Below are 17,418 nucleotides of genomic sequence, written 5' to 3'. Positions count from 1 at the left end.
AGGAAACTTCGCAGATCTTCCTAAGTGCAACTATTTCGTCAGAAATTAGTTTGAAAAATGGAGAACCAAAAAGTCCATTTTCGTTATGTGATGCTATATTGCTTTAAACGTGGCTTCACGGCTTCGCAGACCCTGAATGAGATATTCTCAGTATATGGAGATGCCTGCGTCACTCACCAGACAGTTCGAAAATGGTATCGAAGATTCGAAGCTGGCGATTTCAACATGAAAGATCAAGCTCGCAGGCCGGCCTCAGGAGGTTAATGAAACGCTTCTTATGGATCTCGTGCACGAAAATCCTCGAGTGATAGTTAGAGAACTCGCCGACACTCTGCACAAGTCTGTTTCCACCGTGCATGACCATCTGAAGCAGCTAGGATTCTCAAGTCGACTGGATGTGTGGGTGCCACACGAAATGAATGAACAGCAGTTGCTGGAACGTGTGAACGTCTGCGATATGCTGCTTCAACGGCACCAAAAAGAACCGTTCTTGAAGAGGATCATAACAGGCGATGAAAGTTGGATCCTATACAATTGTTAGCCGTAAGAGGTCGTGGGGAACCAGCGACGCGTCTACGCAAACAGTGGCCAAGCCGGGGCTTCACGCGAAAAAGCTTCTTCTGAGTATCTGGTGGGATTTTAAGGGCGTGGTATATTATGAGCTTCTTCAACCAAACGAAACCATCAACGCGGCGAAGTACAGCCTTCAACTGGACGAACTGAAGACTGCCATCGCACGGAAGCGCCCTGAATTGGCCAACAGGAGTGGAATTGTTTTCCATCATAATAACGCCAGACCTCACGTCGCAATGTCTATCCGTAGGAAGCTGTTAGACTTCGAATGGGACGTTCTTCCTCATCCTCCATATTCTCCCGACCTTGCCCCATCTGACTACTATCTATTTCTTTCTTTAAAAAATTTTCTTCGGGACAAGAAATTCGAGTCTTTGAAAATCCTTAAAAGTCATCTTGATAAATTCTTCGCCAATAAGAAACCTTTATTTTGGAGCAAAGGCATCATGCAGCTTCCTGAAAGATGGGCCAAGGTCGTTAAACAAAGCGGTACATATTTGCTTCAATAAAGTTCCTCTTTGTGTAAAATATTGCGCTCTTAATTTATTTCAAAAATTTGAAACGAACTTACCGAACAACCTAATATATTGGTTCTTTAGGTACTATTAATTTGTGGACGACGTTATTTGATTATAATAAATTAACAATTAATATGCGTTAACAAGGAGATACATCTTATCGTGATTTATTGTCCAGAATTCGAGTTGGTTTATTAACAAAGTCTGATTCTGAAATTCTGGAAAAAAGAAAAATTAGTTTCAAAGGTACTTCACTTGAATCTAGATTGGATGAATTATGTAAATTTATTAATGATTTGCCATTGGACACTGTATGTTTGTTACCTATTTGTCATATGTGTAATGTTTTAAACACTGCAATGTTAAGTCGTATATCCTCGAAACAGATAGTATTAATTGCTGAAGATACAATCGATTGTATCCCGTATATAAAAATGAAAGTATTAAAGTTATTATCAAATAATGATGAAAATAACTCTAGGACAGCTGGACTTTCGAAGCAAATAATCATAAAGGTTGGAGCAAAAGTTATGATAAGGCGTAATATTCATGCGTAATATTCATTCATAGTTTGGGTCTTGTAAACGGTACAATTGCTACGATTATTTCAATCGTAGAGGACACATCTACTACATTGAAAAAATCAAACTTCTTTTACAATCAGGTAAGGAATGTTTAATTGAAAGAGTAAGCGTTAAGTTTGAAGTGATGGATAGGGCGTACGTTATTAGGAAACAATTTCCTTTATCTTTAAGTTATAGAATTACCATTTATAAAAGTCAAGGGTTGAGTTTGTAAAATGCCGTCATGGACATAGGTAATTCTGTATTTAATTGTAGTCAAGTATATGTTGCATTATCACGAGTAATATCTATAGAAGGATTATATTTATTTAATTTTGATCCTTCTTCAGTAAAAGCTAGTGAAGAAGCTATTATTGAGTATAATCGTTTAAAACAGATATAAAAAGCAGAGGCAGCAATAATGATTACTATTCCAAAAAAACGTTATCGTAGAATAAAAGTGTTATGTGGATATTGTGATCTCTTTTGTTCAACAATTATACAGTCTGTCCCAGATCCAGTGAGACTGGTCTAAAAAAATATAAAGCGTTTATTATTTTGATTTTTTATTCTTGTTTATTCAAAATAGTCTCCTTCTGAGTCAATACAGCGCTGGAAACGTTCAACAAATTTTTCGAAACATTTTTAATATTCATCGGCTGGAATGGCCTTTAGTATGGCGGTCGAAGTTTTTTGGATGACCGGGATGGTATCGAAACAATTTCCTTTCATCGCCAATTTCAGTTTGGGAAATAGCCAGAAGTCGCACGGAGTCAAATCAGGTGAATACGGTGGATGATCGATAACAATGATGCCTTCTTTGGTCAAAAATTCACGTACCATGATGGCTTTGTGCGATGGTGCATTATCGTGCAACAAAAACCAACTACCTGGTTCTCGATATTCCGGTCGAACTCGTCGAATTCTGGCCCACAATCGTTGTAGAACTCCCAGATAATATTCTGCGTTCACCATCTGACCTTCTGGGACGAATTCGCTGTGAACATTCCTTTTGAATCGAAGAAAACCGTCAGCATTGTCTTGATTTTGCTCTTCTGAAAGCGTAATTTTTTCTCTTTTGGCTCTTCTGATGACTTCCATGCCGTACTCTGACGTTTTGTTTTTGGCTCGTATTGAAAACCACGTTTCATCACCAGTTACAATGGCTGACATGCTTGCCGGATTCCTTCGGAACATTTTTAACACGTCTTTGCAATGCTGAACTCTCCAATCTTTTTGGTCGTCTGTCAGAGTGTGTGGCACGAAGCGCGCACAGACCTTCCGTTTGCCCAAATCTTAGGTCAAAATTCGATAGATTGTGCTTTTCGGTATCCCAGTTTCCTCTTCGATGAGTCTCGCAGACACACAGCGGTCGCTTCAAAGAATTTCTTTGACTTTCTCGATGTTTTCTTCATTGCGTGTGGTTTTTGGCGGCGGTGCTCGGTCATCGTCTGCAAGGTCCTCACGACCGTCACGGAATCGGCCAAACCAACGGCAAACCTGTGCACGGGACATGTATTCATCCCCGTACACATTTTTTAATGTTTCGTACGTTTCTGCACCACTTTTACCCAATTTAAAACAGAATTTAATATTCGCTCTTTGTTCCATATTGGTTTTTCGACCGACGTACACAAAGTGACTTTACATAAAATGTCAAACCACAGTGAAATATCAACTGAATTCGCTCAAATTTTGAGGTTAAGTAGATGAAGGGTAGAACATTCACCTACTATCATTCACTCATAGATGTCGCTGCGCTAAGAACTTTGATGGAACCAGTCTCATCGTATCTGGGACAGACTGTGTATATGAAGAAACTCAACAGAATATTATTTGGATTTTGAAAGGATTTGAAAATGTTACGTCCTGGAGGAGGAACGCAACTTGACGCTTGCTTTCGCAAGCTCCGACGTACTCACAAGTCTGCGGTGCAGATCGAGTATCGAAATAATCCCTTTATCTGGCGCGTACGTACGTCGGTGGTCCTTTATTTAGGTCAAGGAACTGAATCCTTTTACCTGGGATAGGACCGTGAGCGACGGTTGAGGGAAGGGAGAATTTTTTTGTTGAGAATAATTATTTGGAAAATGTGATTAGCTTACAATTACAAACAACTTGTTTAATTAGACAGATATTCACAATGAAATAAAATTTATAAGCTTTTATAATGTGTACGTATACATATATGTATAAACAATCGCGGTCTGAGCAAAATTCCGTGTTCGTTATGTCCGACTGTGATCGAAAAGATTGACCACTGGCACCTGATTTAACAATTAAGGCGGAATGCCAAGGGACTAGAAAAAGGGAAGCAAAGGAAAGGAAAAGAAAAGAGAGAAAAGATAAAAAAAATAAAAAGAAAGGGGTCACTCTGGCAAAAGAAAATATAAATAACTTACTACTGGTTCTATAATGTTAGTCGACAATGAAAAGTGTAATTGCTGCGTGTCTGTAAGGATGGACCCAAGTTGCGCCAAGAACAGGAAACTGGTTTCAGCAGGATTGCCCCAAGCTCGCAATGCCCCAAGAACGCACGAGATCGTTGCACAGAATAATTAACAACTGAAGAATTCTGATCTGCCTCACTAGTAGGCTTGGTTATTAAGAGACCCTGAAGGGGTGTTGGAGAGAAGACTCTGTCCTGGCTGCGGGTCGGTCGAGAGGAGAAGTAAAAGTGTCATAGCCTTTTCATTTTACCAAAAACGTCACCTCGGTCGAGAGGATGGGGTTTTGGAAGTTGCGTCAGTCCAAAGTTTAAGTCCAAATATGGGTATAGGATTTTATTGCAAACTTTTCGGAGGTGGGGTTTTAGTTCTTAGATACAAATGGTAAAGGATCGGGTATCTATGACAGTAAAAGACTTCAAGATTCCGCTAGGGTTAATCAGACATTGTGCGCGATAAAAATTTATGAATAACGTGGGAAACGCATGAGTTTGCGAAGATCAAAGGTTAGTAATATTGTTATGCCCGCGCGTGAAAGAAATAACTCGGGATAAACTAAACGAGAAAAGCTTTATTTACAGCCAAGAAAAACGGATCTTAATCAATCTCAAAATAATCGCACGAATTCGCTTTACGTCCGTACGTCGTGACAGGACTAGAGCGACTCTCTTCTAGTTGTTAGTAAACAAACTCCTTGACAACGATAACAGCTGTCAAACACTCTCTATATGCCTTCTTCACAGTCTTCTCCCAAGAGCGTGGGAACAACATGTTCCCCAAAGGCGTGGGCACAACAATATCATATAACAGCATAGAAGATTGTCTGGTCGGTCCGTTTTCAAAGAAAATTGTTGCTCCGAACAGGAAGTTTTTAAGGTTATTTGGAGAGGAGATATATGGTGAAAATAACTCAGCGGATCTTTTCCGACGGAAATAGAGGAAACTCCGGTGATTAAAGCAGAGAGAAAAAGAAAGAGAAATCTGTGTGTGTGACGTCACTATTCTCGGAGGGTCGCGGAACATGAACATTTGGTCGTATAATATAAAATGCAATCCGCCCTACTTGACAACAAATTCAAAGTACGCGGAGTCCGCAGGACGTAACAAAAACATAGATAATGTTTCATGTTATGCTAATGCAGTATCGCAATGTTTATTGCACTTAAATGATATTAGACAATTAATTATTGCAGATAAATTAAATGTTTTAGGTATATTAACGAAGCAATATGAAAAGGGAATGGTTAAATTGAATACATATTCGATACGGCAATATTTGGGGGAATATTTTGCTAATCACATAAAAAGAGATGCATTTGAATTTTTAACGGCTATTTGTGAAAAATATGATTATATCAAAAATTTACTCCAGTGTAAAATTAATATTACAAGCCGGTGCAAGACGTGTGGTAATATAAAATGTACTACAGATAATAATAATATTATTTCGATATCTATTAATCATTTGCAGGAGAAAAGTTATAATCTTCAAAATTTGGTAAATATTACATTTTCACGTTGGCATCAATCCTTTAATGAAGTATGTGAACATTGTGCTGGAAACGATATATTGTTTAAAATTGAATTAATATTAGCACAAAAGATAATTGTTTTGCGTATAAAATTATTTTCATTACAGAATGGTAAAATAGTAAAGGCAGATAAACTTAATTTACGTGCTGCTCCAATAACCAAGATATTAGTAGTTGGGCAGTTTTACAAAGTAATAAATGCTAAATTTCACTATGGCCCATGTAACAATAATGGTCATTATGTAAGTATATGTAGAGAAGGCACCTCTAATGTTTGGATCGAAGTTCATGATACCCAAGTTAAAAAAAGACAATGGCCGAGAGGTGCTAAACACATTTATATAATATTCTTGCATAAAATTGGATATAAATAATGTATATATTAGATAACAAAAAAAATTAGCAACAATTGATGGTACTAAATAATGTACTGTTTTGCGATAAGATTACTAAAGAGGACCATCATATTCAAGTTATAAAATAAAACTTAAAATTTATGATGGGGGTGGAAGTGGGACTTTTTATATTTTATAATAAAGAAATTTTTAATATTCTATTCATAAACATATTTATCACAATTTTATCAATAATGTGTTCTTTTATTAAGATATATGTATAATTATTAGTTCTGTATCAATAGAAGATAAGTATATTTGAATTTGCAATTTAATTTTAAATAAGAATAGGAAAAAAGTATAATTAAAGTGCAAATAATTGGAAAAAAAATGTGATATCCGTACAAACTTGCCTTCTCAGAAAAGGTAAAAAAAAGTGCCAAGTGCACGCGCTTTTTGCTCAGAAATTGTCCAACAAAAATGTTAATGTAATGTTTTAGAAAAATATTTTAAAACACATTTATTGATAAAATGTAATAATATTCTGTTGTTATTTTATTGCTTCGTTATTCTATTGATATTTTTAACAAAAAAATAATAAGATCAGTAATTTTTCGCCAAGTGAATATTACAATACAATAGTAATACTTTATTTAGTTAATTATGATTTGTTATTATCCAGCAAATGGATTTGTAAGTGATATGTCTAAAATATTATTTAAAATTATATTTTCTACAAAATATATGATATCAATAAGTTAGGTAAAATATCAATAATTCCTATAGAAATAACAATGTTAAAATGTTGTATAAATTAAAAAATAATGTGTAAAGTGAAAAAATAAGAAAATAACGTATAAAACGTAATATTATATACAAACATCAAAAACGCTTTAGATAGTTCTTTTAATAATAGCAATATCTTACTTGTACAAAACATTTTGGACAATTTTGAAACTTTTTCAATGACAAGAAGTTTCAAAATTAAAATCAAGAGTTATAATAATGCACTTGGCACGCCCCGTTGCATTAAATTACAAATTTTAGAAATATCCAATTTCAGTTTCAATCAATGAATTGTTTAAAGCACTTATTGAAACTTATACTTTATTACAACGGGGCATGCCAAGTGCTTTTTTGTAACTCTCGATTTTAATTTTGAAACTTCTTATCATTGAAAAAGTTTCGAAATTGTCCAAAATGTTTTGTATACCAGGTATGTCGGTAATTACTTTCCGGTTTTTGTAACAGATGTCACTAGCCATAAGTATACAATGTTATGATTTGATACATATGTCATTTTATTCTACTGACATTAACCTCAAAACTACACGAGTTACGTTCCGCCAAAATAACAGCGTTATAGATTAATAATTTTTTTAAAATGTCGAGTTTTGTGCCTGAAAATGTGCATTTGCGGCACGCATTACTTTTCTTGTTTAATCAAAAGAAAAAAGCCGCTGAAAGTCATCGTTTGCTGGTAGAGACTTACGGTGAGCATGCTCCAACCATAAGAACATATGAAACGTGGTTTCGACAATTCAAATGTGGTGATTTCAACGTTCAAGACAAAAAACGTCCTGGTAGGCCGAAAACGTTTGAAGATGCGGAATTGCAGGAGTTATTGGATGAAGACCCAACATAAACTCAAAAACAATTGGCAGAAAAGTTGAATGTGAGCCGAGTAGCAATTTGTGAACGATTACAAGCGATGGGAAAGATCCAAAAGATGGGAAGATGGGTGCCACATGAATTGAATGACAGGCAATTGGAAAATCGAAAAATCGTCAGTGAAATGCTGCTTCAAAGGTATGAAAGGAAGTCATTTCTGCATCGAATAGTAACGGGTGAGGAAAAATGGATTTATTTCGAAAATCCCAAGCGAAAAAAATCATGGTTATCACCTGGCGAAGGCGGCCCATCGACTGCAAGGCCAAATCGCTTTGGTCGCAAGACCATGCTCTATGTCTGGTGGGACCAGGTTGGTGTCGTATATTATGAACTGTTGAAACCCGGAGAAACAGTTAATACTGATCGCTACCAACAACAAATGATCAATTTGAACTGTGCATTGATCGAAAAACGTCCACAATACGCTCAAAGACATGATAAGATGATTTTGCAGCATGACAACGCGCCGTTTCATACAGCAAAACCAGTCAAAGAAGTGTTGAAATCACTTGGATGGGAAGTTTTATCGCACCCGCCGTACTCTCCAGATCTGGCTCCATTCGACTACCACCTTTTCGCATCGATGGGGCACGCGCTTACAGAGCAGTACTTCGCCGATTTCGAAGAAGTTAAAAAATGGCTCGATGAATGGTTTAGCTCAAAGGAGAAACAGTTCTTTTGGAATGGTATCCATAAGTTGCCTGAGAGATGGGTAAAATGTATAGAATCAAATGGCCAATACTTTGAATAAATATATTTTAACTGTCCATTGTAAATAACGTGTTTTCTTTAGCGAAAAAACCGGAAAGGAATTACCGACACACTTGGTAAGTAAGATATTGCTATTATTAAGAGAACTATCTAAAGCGTTTTTGATGTTTGTATATAATATTACGTTTTATACGTTATTTTCTTATTTTTTTAATTTATACAACATTTTAACATTGTTATTTCTATAGGAATTATTGATATTTTACCTAACTTATTAATATCATATATTTTGTAGAAAATATAATTTTAAATAATTTTTAGACATATCACTTATAAATCCATTTGCTGGATAATAACAAATCATAATTAACTAAATAAAGTATTACTATTGTATTGTAATATTCACTTGGCGAAAAATTACTGATCTTATTATTTTTTTGTTAAAAATAGCAATAGAATAACGGAGCAATAAAATAACAATAGAATATTATTAAATGTTATCAATAAATGTATTTTAAAATATTTTTCTAAAACATTACATTAACATTTTTGTTGGATGTAGCTCTACGTCACTTCAGGTATGCGCTGTAGCTTGAGAAATTCTTTAGATCTCCCAGCACTGGTGCAGCTTCAAAGAACAGATCAATATTCTTGAACTCGTTTGCACTATCCTGAACTTTCTTTAACCAGTTCAGTTTTAGTGCAAAGCTAGGTCGTCTAAAAAGAACAAACCTCATGTGTATTTGTCAGGGGGTGGACCAGGGCATGCAAACTCTTATGAAGCGAAAATGATTAGCTTTAGCAGCGCTCTCTGAGATGGGACATGTGAGAAATCGGAACTAATTTGCGGCCGCCATATTGCTACAGTTGCGTTCGCTTTAATGCTTTAATGCTTTAAGCCTTCAATAAGAAAAAAAAAGTGTTACGAAGAAGAGATGTTACGAGGAAGAAGCACGAGAAGGAGCAGGTGCGAGAAGGAAAAACTTTTAGTATTACTGCCAATAACGACAACTAAAGTGTAAGTTTTGTTTTTATATATTGTATTGTATTTATATATAAATATGATGCATTAGTATAATTGTCCACTTTTTACTAACAGAGACTAATAAGTAAAAAATAAAAGTAAACTTTGCAATATGCTAATATAGCAAGAGCAAGTTTGATAAAGATTGTAGAAATTCTTAGCGATGCATGCCAGCATCAAGTTTGTGCTTAGTTAATCTGCTGCTAAAAAATTTGATATACCTTGTGAACAAGCTATTTCAGCAGATTGATGACTGAAAACAAGAAGAATATGTTATGACTATCCTTGAACGTAATGTCAAGTCATGTTATATTAGCTGGTTGCTTCTTGAACATGAGCTGCATGCAGGCATAAATAGTTAAAATTTCTTCATGGAATATACTATATATATATATATATATGTATATATATATATATAATTTATGAAGATATTTATGTACTCTCTCTCTCTCTCTCTTGCAGAAGGACTATAAGAAGATTTTAACATGGGAAGAAGAAAAACAAGAAGAAACAGTTACTCAAGAACCACCAAAATTTTTCCCTGTTAGCGACAAACAACTTGTTTTATTTGAGTATGCATGATACTGTAATATTGTATACTGATGATGCAAATATCTATTTAACTAAATACAGGTTTACTTTTTTATAGGTCTCATAACAGCGGGATCAAGATGGTACGAGTATGTTGTGTACCAAGATGTTCGACAGGGAAGACAGCATCATCGCATAAATTCCCACGAAATGCTGAACGTAGGCTACAATGGTTCAAGAATTTGAAAATGGAGCCAGTGGAGAAACCTGACTCCTCCGTGGACGCCACCTTGTCGTGATGGGGGAGCTTGCGTGTCCCTGGGATGTACTGAGCTGTGCCGGCAGGGGTTTCGGCCCCTGGCAGGTTCTACCATGCCGAAGTGGTCTGTACGGAGGGACCAGACTAAGAGCGTCCGTAATACTCCTGGATGGGCAGCTACCTCCATGTTTTATCCACGGACTGATGGGTCGCACTTGTGCGGCCCAAAGGTCCCTACAGCGCGGGCAGAGCGGGCTCGTTAGCCTAGTGAAGGCAGCCGGTCTAGGAGAAGGAAAACCCCGAAGATAAACCCGTGTGTGTGGGGGCACGTAAAACCCTCACAATTATGAAGTATGTCAAAAATGGTGGAGAAGCCTCCAGTACTCGGAGCTGGGGAACGGCGGGAGGGGGAGGCATATCGTCCTGGCACTCCCCCACCGTCGTCATCATGCGACGGGCTAGGTGGTGTGTGCCAGGCGGGTACACCACCAGAAATGGCTACCGCCCGAAGGGAGGCGCTGGAGGACAGGTTGAGGCTGGGTACGAATCGGTTTGACTCGTGTCCGGCCCCGGTCTTGCCTCCAGCACCTAAGAAGAGGAAGAGGAAGTCGGAAGCGCCGGCTTCCCAATTATGGAGGGATAGGGAGGTTCACTTCCCTCCGCTTGGGCACAGCAATGTCCCACGGTCGGAGGGGGGGAGTGAGCCCCCTGTATGCGCGGGGTTGAGACTGAACATCTGTCCGCCTCGCAGATGTGGGAGCGACACTTCCCGGGGGAGGAGTTTCCTCCGGTCGAGGACGAAGAGTCTTCGGCTGGGGGAGCTCCTCTCCGGATCGCACGCGAGGGGGGTGTCGATGGCGCGGGAGAACGTCGTCAGCAATGGGGACTTCCGTCGGTGCGAAGGTCCTCACGGCTGGGCCACACCCTGGCCGCAGAGACGATCGACGGTGTTCGATACCTCCGCTTAGGGTCGAACCGGGGAGAAAGACGGCGAGGGGCTACGTTGGGAGGCCCCTCGCCTGTCTGAACAACATGGTTCACGGGTGCCTGGAAGAAATAGAGGCACTCGCGGGTTATGGGAGGATGGTGAAGGAGGGCGGTTCGGATAGACGCCTGGGGGCCCTGGAGATACAAGTCCGGGGCCTCAAGGCGGAAATCGCCCGCATATGGCGGATACTGGAGAGGGTTCTTCCCTCTCCGGTGTCCGCAGCTGCGGGCAGCGGGACCTCCCCCCTTCACCCTCCTCCGTGGTAGCCGGTGGCCGCTGGAGAGGGACGAGACGGCTGGACAGTCGTGTCCAGTCGAAAGGGTAAGGGGAAGGGGGCTGGGGTTAAACCCAAACCCCCTGTCCCCAAGGGGGGAGATGCGGTGAAGGCAACCGCACCCCCTCCCAAGGGCGGGAAGGCCAGGGAAGGAGGGGTCCCTTCTTTGGGACCCCTCCAAGCCTCAGATAAGGAACCCCCCGCGCAATCCGGTCGTTACGGTGACCGCCTTACCATGAGGTTCCATCAATGAAGTAATGGTGAAAGCCAGGCAACAGGTCGACCTAAAGGAGGTCGGCCTGAGCCTGGCCAATTTAAAATTAAATGCGCCAGAAATGGGGGGGGTCTTACTGGAGGTCCCTGGGAAGGACGGCAAAGAAAAAGTCGACCGCCTGGCCTCCAGGACGTTTTGTGCGAGGAGACGGTGTCGCCAGGCCGGCAAGGCGGGCTAAGCTCCGACTCGTCGGCCTGGATGACTCTGTCACCCCGACCATGGTGAGGGCCGTGATCCTCAAACATTCGGGCTGTCCTCCGAATAACCTCCAGACGGGTGAGGTCATCTGGAGGGCTTGAGGCGATCTGGGTCGGGTGCCCACTGATACCGGCCCAGAAATTAGCAGCAGCCGGGTGACTGCTTATAGGGTGGTCTTGGGCCAGGGTTAGGATTTTGGAGGAACGGCCTCTCCAATGTTTCCGTTGTCTGCGCTACGGCCGTATGGCGGTGGCCTGCCAGTCCAACGATGGACTGAGGGGCCACTGCTTCCGATGTGGAGGGGCCTGTCATGTGGCACCGGGGTGCACCGAGGAAATGCGGTGCTCCCTGTGCCACAAGGAAGATAGGGACGCGGACCACCGGATGGGTGGCCATAAGTGCAAGGTAGTCTCCCGGACTGCACCTAGAGGTGGAGTCCCCCGCGTCGCGCTAGGCGAAACAGGGGGAGCAAGGCGGCGCATAGGCGGGCCGGCTGAGAGGGGGGACGTGGTCCCCCTGCAGTCCCGGCCCGTCGACGGGGCCACCCCCCAGTTAAAGGGACTAAAGTCCGACCAACGGCAAAGGCCAAGGAGGCAGAGAAGGGGGTGCTGGTGACGAGATAGGTAGAACCGGCAACGACGGGAGCGACGGCCGTTCCGTTAGCGCCGAACCCACCTCCGGCGATTAAGTCGATGGGGGTCTCCGAGGCGGAGGCCATGGAGGTTGAGGCTTCGGCCGCCCTTCTGGAGGAGGCGTGGTGGGAGGAGTGGGGGGGTTAGAGCGAGGCGTAGCTTTCCCCACACACTCCTTCACCCCAGGCCGATGGGACTTGCCGGTGGGGTAGTGGCCGCAGAGGCTCCCCCACTGGGGCTCATCAGCCAGGTAGGAGCGAGTGGGGGTGGGCTGACCCCTTAGGGGAATACCCTCACCCGCGCTAGGAGGGGAATAGCTCTGACACGGGAGATCCCCACCTCTGATACTATGATGCAGAGGCGAAGGGAGCCCCGGTGGAAGGAAGACCTGCCCCCGGGAGGCAGGTGTGGTAGGTTCTCACCGAGGGGGGGGTCTGGGGGGCCCCGAAAGGAGACCTTCTGTACTTGCATCGGCAGTACATATACTAAAATTGAAACGATACAGAGAAGATTAGCATGGCCTCTGCGCAAGGATGACACGCAAAATCGTGAAGCGTTCTACATTTCTCCATCCAGCGTGCGAACAGTGTCCCCGGCCACCACCAGTCGGAAGGGCGGCCTTTACCGGGAGGCTCGCCACGAGAACCTCCGCGAGAGAGAAGGAAGGCGGCCACGCGACGAGGGACAAAATCCCCCGTCGGCAAACGGTAAGCACCCCCTCAACCGTAAGGGTGGTGAGATAAGCCCTCGGGTGGATACAGGGCGGCCATCCGAGGGAACGTCAGAGGCCTGGCGATCGGCGCCTGAGCTAAATGCCAAGACGCTGGGCGCGACGCGAACTGGCCCCCTTTGTAGTAAGAAGAGAGCAACGCAATCTTGGGGGGTTGCGCGGACACGGACGTGAAGGCGAAGAAAACTGGTAATATTATCGGACGTTATCTTGTCTCAGAAGTCGAGGTACCAGATTCGACCTAGGGACCCGAAGACGAGTAAATCTTTGTCGTCAGACACCGTACCCACAACGAATGTGGCGACGAACAGCCGGGCGACCACCAGCCCGGCGAATTCAGTGCACCAAGCCACCACCAGCAAGACTGGTGCTAACAATGGGAGGTGAGTAACCGGTCCTGACAAGGAGACCCTGAGACCTGTTAATAAAGGATTTTGATGGCTTTCGAATATATTGTAGAGGGACCTCCCCTGTGCATGTGGGTTTTCCTCAATGGGCCTTAGTTTCGGAGAAGAAAATTTTGAAGTTCGACGCGCCGTAGAATACTCGATACGTAGCAACAACTTTCAAGTCAGCGGACGTGGCGCAGCGACTGCAGTTGCAGCTAGTACGCTGTAGGACCGAAGTTCGGTTCTGACCATTCTTTTTTTATCAATTAGCAAGAAATGTTAACAGCATATATCGTGATATTCGTAACAAGTAAGAACTGTGTTATGATTATGTAGTATTTAATATGTAGGTCAATTCTAGGATAGAAAACTGAAATGCGAAGAATTGATGGAGACGAATGATATTTCATTATTGTATGCAAATATAATTATAGTAATATTAAATAATTCTTATATCACATTGTTTTATCTTACACCACATTGTTTTAATTATTGATTCGTGGGGAGGGCAAACTGATGCAACTCTTCATGATACTTTGTTTGAAGATGACAACGGAGCAACCACGTGCACTCTGAAAATAATTCCACCAAAGTGCACCCCACTGTGCCTGCGATGTTTATTTTTATCGGCTGGTGAAAATTTTTATTAAAAAACTCCAAACTGCTCCCGCCTTGCTAAAGAACCAACGAAAAATAGCTTTACGGGAAGATGCGATCAAAATACATTCGCTCTTTTTGCACCAATTAAGCGCTCCTGCTTTCGTACCTATGATACAATACGCGTGGTTTGCCTCAAAATTGATCGAGGAAAGAAATATATTTTCAAATGTTAATGATTTATGTTTTCCGGTCTCGCTTTTAAAACAACCATGTGCCTGTAAGGAAAATGCTTTTATATGATGTGCATGGTGCTCTGTGAATTTACGTTTTTCTTATTTCTATGACAAGTATCACCCTGAAAATTGTTCATTTCATACAGAAGAATCTGTGATGTAAGAATTATTTAATATTACTATAACTATATTTGCATACAATAATAAAATACCATTTGCCTCCACCAATTCTTCTCAATTCAGTTTTCTATCCTAGAATTAATCTACACATTAAATACTACATAATCATAACACAGTTCTTACTTGTTACGAATATCACGATATATGTTGTTAACATTTCTTGCTAATTGATAAAAAAAAGAATGGTCAGAACCGAACTTCGGTCCTACAGCGTACTACCAGCAACTGCAGTCGCTGCGCCACGTCCGCTGACTCGAAAGTTGCTGCTACATACCGAGTATTCTACGGCGCGTGTAACTTCAAAATTTTTTTCTCCGAAACTAAGGCCCATTGAGGAAAACCCTTTGACCCACATGCACAGGGGAGATCCCTCTACAATATATTCGAGAGTCAACAAAATCCTTTATTAACAGGTCTGAGGGTCTCCTTGTGAGTCGGGAAAAAAGGGGGAACGAGTGGGGCTCTACTTCTTAAATAGAAAGAGAGGTAAGGGAGCTAGCCAAAGTTCAGGTCCGAGAGAGGGACCCAAGGGGGAGGAAGCCCGTCACAGGGGCGGGGATAGGCCTTCGTCAAAAAAGGAAGACGGAGGAGATTAGGAAGAAGGTGGTGGCGAGCAGGGACCTGCAGAGGGAGATAGAGGACCTCCTAAGCGGGGGCTTGTTCCGCACTTTGTGGGACACACGCCCTGCTGAGGGCGTAGCAGGGTCTTCAAAGACCTTGCTACGAGAGCACTCTTGAGGGAGGCTGGGTCGGCAGAGCTCGCCTCGGAGGTCTGCCGTGCACACGGCGCGGTTCGGCTTGTGTCGCGTAGGTCCAAATCCTTGAAAGAGACCTGCCAGGCACTGCTGAACCGTGCTGTGGCCACCTCACAGGCGGTTCTGTCGACTCATAGCGAGGGTTGCGGCGTTCGATGGGGCGGAGGACGCTTCCTCCGAAGCGTAGAAAGAGACGTCAGCGTTGAGGGAGGAATTACAGAGGATACGGATGAGGAAAAGGGAGCTGGGGGAGCAACCCAGCGCGGCGAGGATGGCCTCGAAAGGGGCTGCCCCCGCCCCTGCACCTCTAACCACGGCCAGAAAGAGGACGTACGCTGAACATCCGGCAGCAGCTCTTCGGCGCAAAAAGAGGAAGGCGGTGAAACCCGCCATCGGGGAGGAATCTACCTCCACCACCTACCACCACTGAGGGCATGGAGGTGGATGCATGTGGGGTTAGGATCTACAACGATAACCTCAACCTGTTCAGGAGGGAGGAGGCCACTGTCCCGATTGCGGTCGAGAGAGAGCCGACTGCCTTTAGGCCAGCCATAGAGGGGGAGATGAAGGAACTGGGGGACTCCCTACGGATCAGCGGCCTAGATGCGGGAAGCAAAGAGTCGTACGACCATCTAACAACAAGGTTGCAGTCTTGCGTGGATATGATGGCGCTCCTCTACCCGGAGAGCAAGGAGTATGGGCGCATAACGCAGGAGATCGCGAGGCTGACGTCGGCAAGGGAGGAGGCCATGCAGGATAAGCCTAGCGATTTGGTCTTGGGGCTAATGGCGCAAGCAGTGGCTCCCGACCCCGCCCCCTCCCAGTGGGGAGGACATCAGCCATCCCGATCGGGAACGGGGGGTGGGGGTGGGGGCTGGAAAGCTGGCGCCCAAGACTCCTAAAACGAAGTCTCAAAAGAGGAGTGCTCGGAGGAGAAAGAAATCAAAGAGGGAAAAGCAGGCTCCCCCGTGGACGCCACCTTGCCGTGGTGGGGGAGCTTGTATGTCCCTATAATGTACAGAGTTGGGCCGGCGGGGGTTTCGGCCCCTGGCAGGTTCTACCATGCCGCAGTGGTCTGTACTGAGGGGCCAGACTAAGAGCGTCCATAATACTCCTAGATGGGCAGCTGCCTCCAGGTTTTAAACAGGGTCTGGAGGGTCTCATTCGTGGGACCCAAAGGACCTTACAGCGCGGACAGAACGGGCTCGTGAGCCGGGTGAAGGCAATCGTTCTAGGGGAAGGAAAACCCTGACTGCAAACCCGTATTTGTCAGGACGTATAACCTGACACAATTGTGAGGGGCCAGAGTGCTTCGGCACTCTGGTACAGGGGACTCAGGCAACCCCGGCAGGCCCTAGCCTACCACACCGTAACCCTAGGTCATGTCTCTGGGGATTAGTTAGGTGAGCTCTACGGTCAGGGTAACTAGAGCGGCCACCCAACGAGGGACAGGCATGTCCCTGGGGTCTGGGGTTCCCGCGGGCCAGGGGACGCCAGTACCAGGGGCCAAGCCTGGCCCCCTCTGCACGAAAAAGAGGCAGAGGGAGTCTGCCCCCAATACCACCGAGGGGGCACTCGGGACCAACGGTAAAGGGATCGAGAAGGGGGAGGTGGTGTCGGGGGCGAGGATCGCTGAGTCGGTTGTCGTCACCGACATCCTCCTATCCCAAGGATCCAGATACCAGGTCCGGAAAGCAGGGGGGAGGACACTACTGCAGCCGGCAGTGGCCACGGGGAAGAAGAGAGGGAGGTCTTTCACCAGCGGAGGATCCACAACGGCGGTGGAGATCGTGGAGGGACCGGATCCGGTCTTAGAACCGGAAAAAAAGAAGAGGAGCAGACAACCCACGACCAGCCTAGGGGTCGGGATAAGGGAGAGGAGAGAAAAGGAGGCGAAAGAGAAGAAGGAGGAGCGCCTCAGAAAATTGGAGAGAGAGGCGTGGAACCTCCTGGAAAGAGGGATATGCCACACTTTGACAGACAAGCGCCCCGCTGAGGAGG

The 17,418-nt window shown here is 44.0% G+C and overlaps 1 non-coding gene across 1 annotated transcript; it reads left to right on the top strand.

Moving 5' to 3' along the window:
* Positions 1-12,991: 12,991 nt before the first annotated feature.
* LOC112589491 (U6 spliceosomal RNA) lies at positions 12,992-13,098 on the top strand. The gene has a single exon (XR_003113585.1). It is a non-coding gene; the product is annotated as a U6 spliceosomal RNA (small nuclear RNA).
* The last annotated feature ends 4,320 nt before the right edge of the window (positions 13,099-17,418 follow it).

This window comes from Harpegnathos saltator, unplaced genomic scaffold, assembly GCF_003227715.2.
Source record: "Harpegnathos saltator strain DR-91 unplaced genomic scaffold, Hsal_v8.6 scaffold523, whole genome shotgun sequence".
NCBI lineage: Eukaryota > Metazoa > Arthropoda > Insecta > Hymenoptera > Formicidae > Harpegnathos > Harpegnathos saltator.
This window is presented reverse-complemented; position numbering and strand designations above follow the sequence as displayed.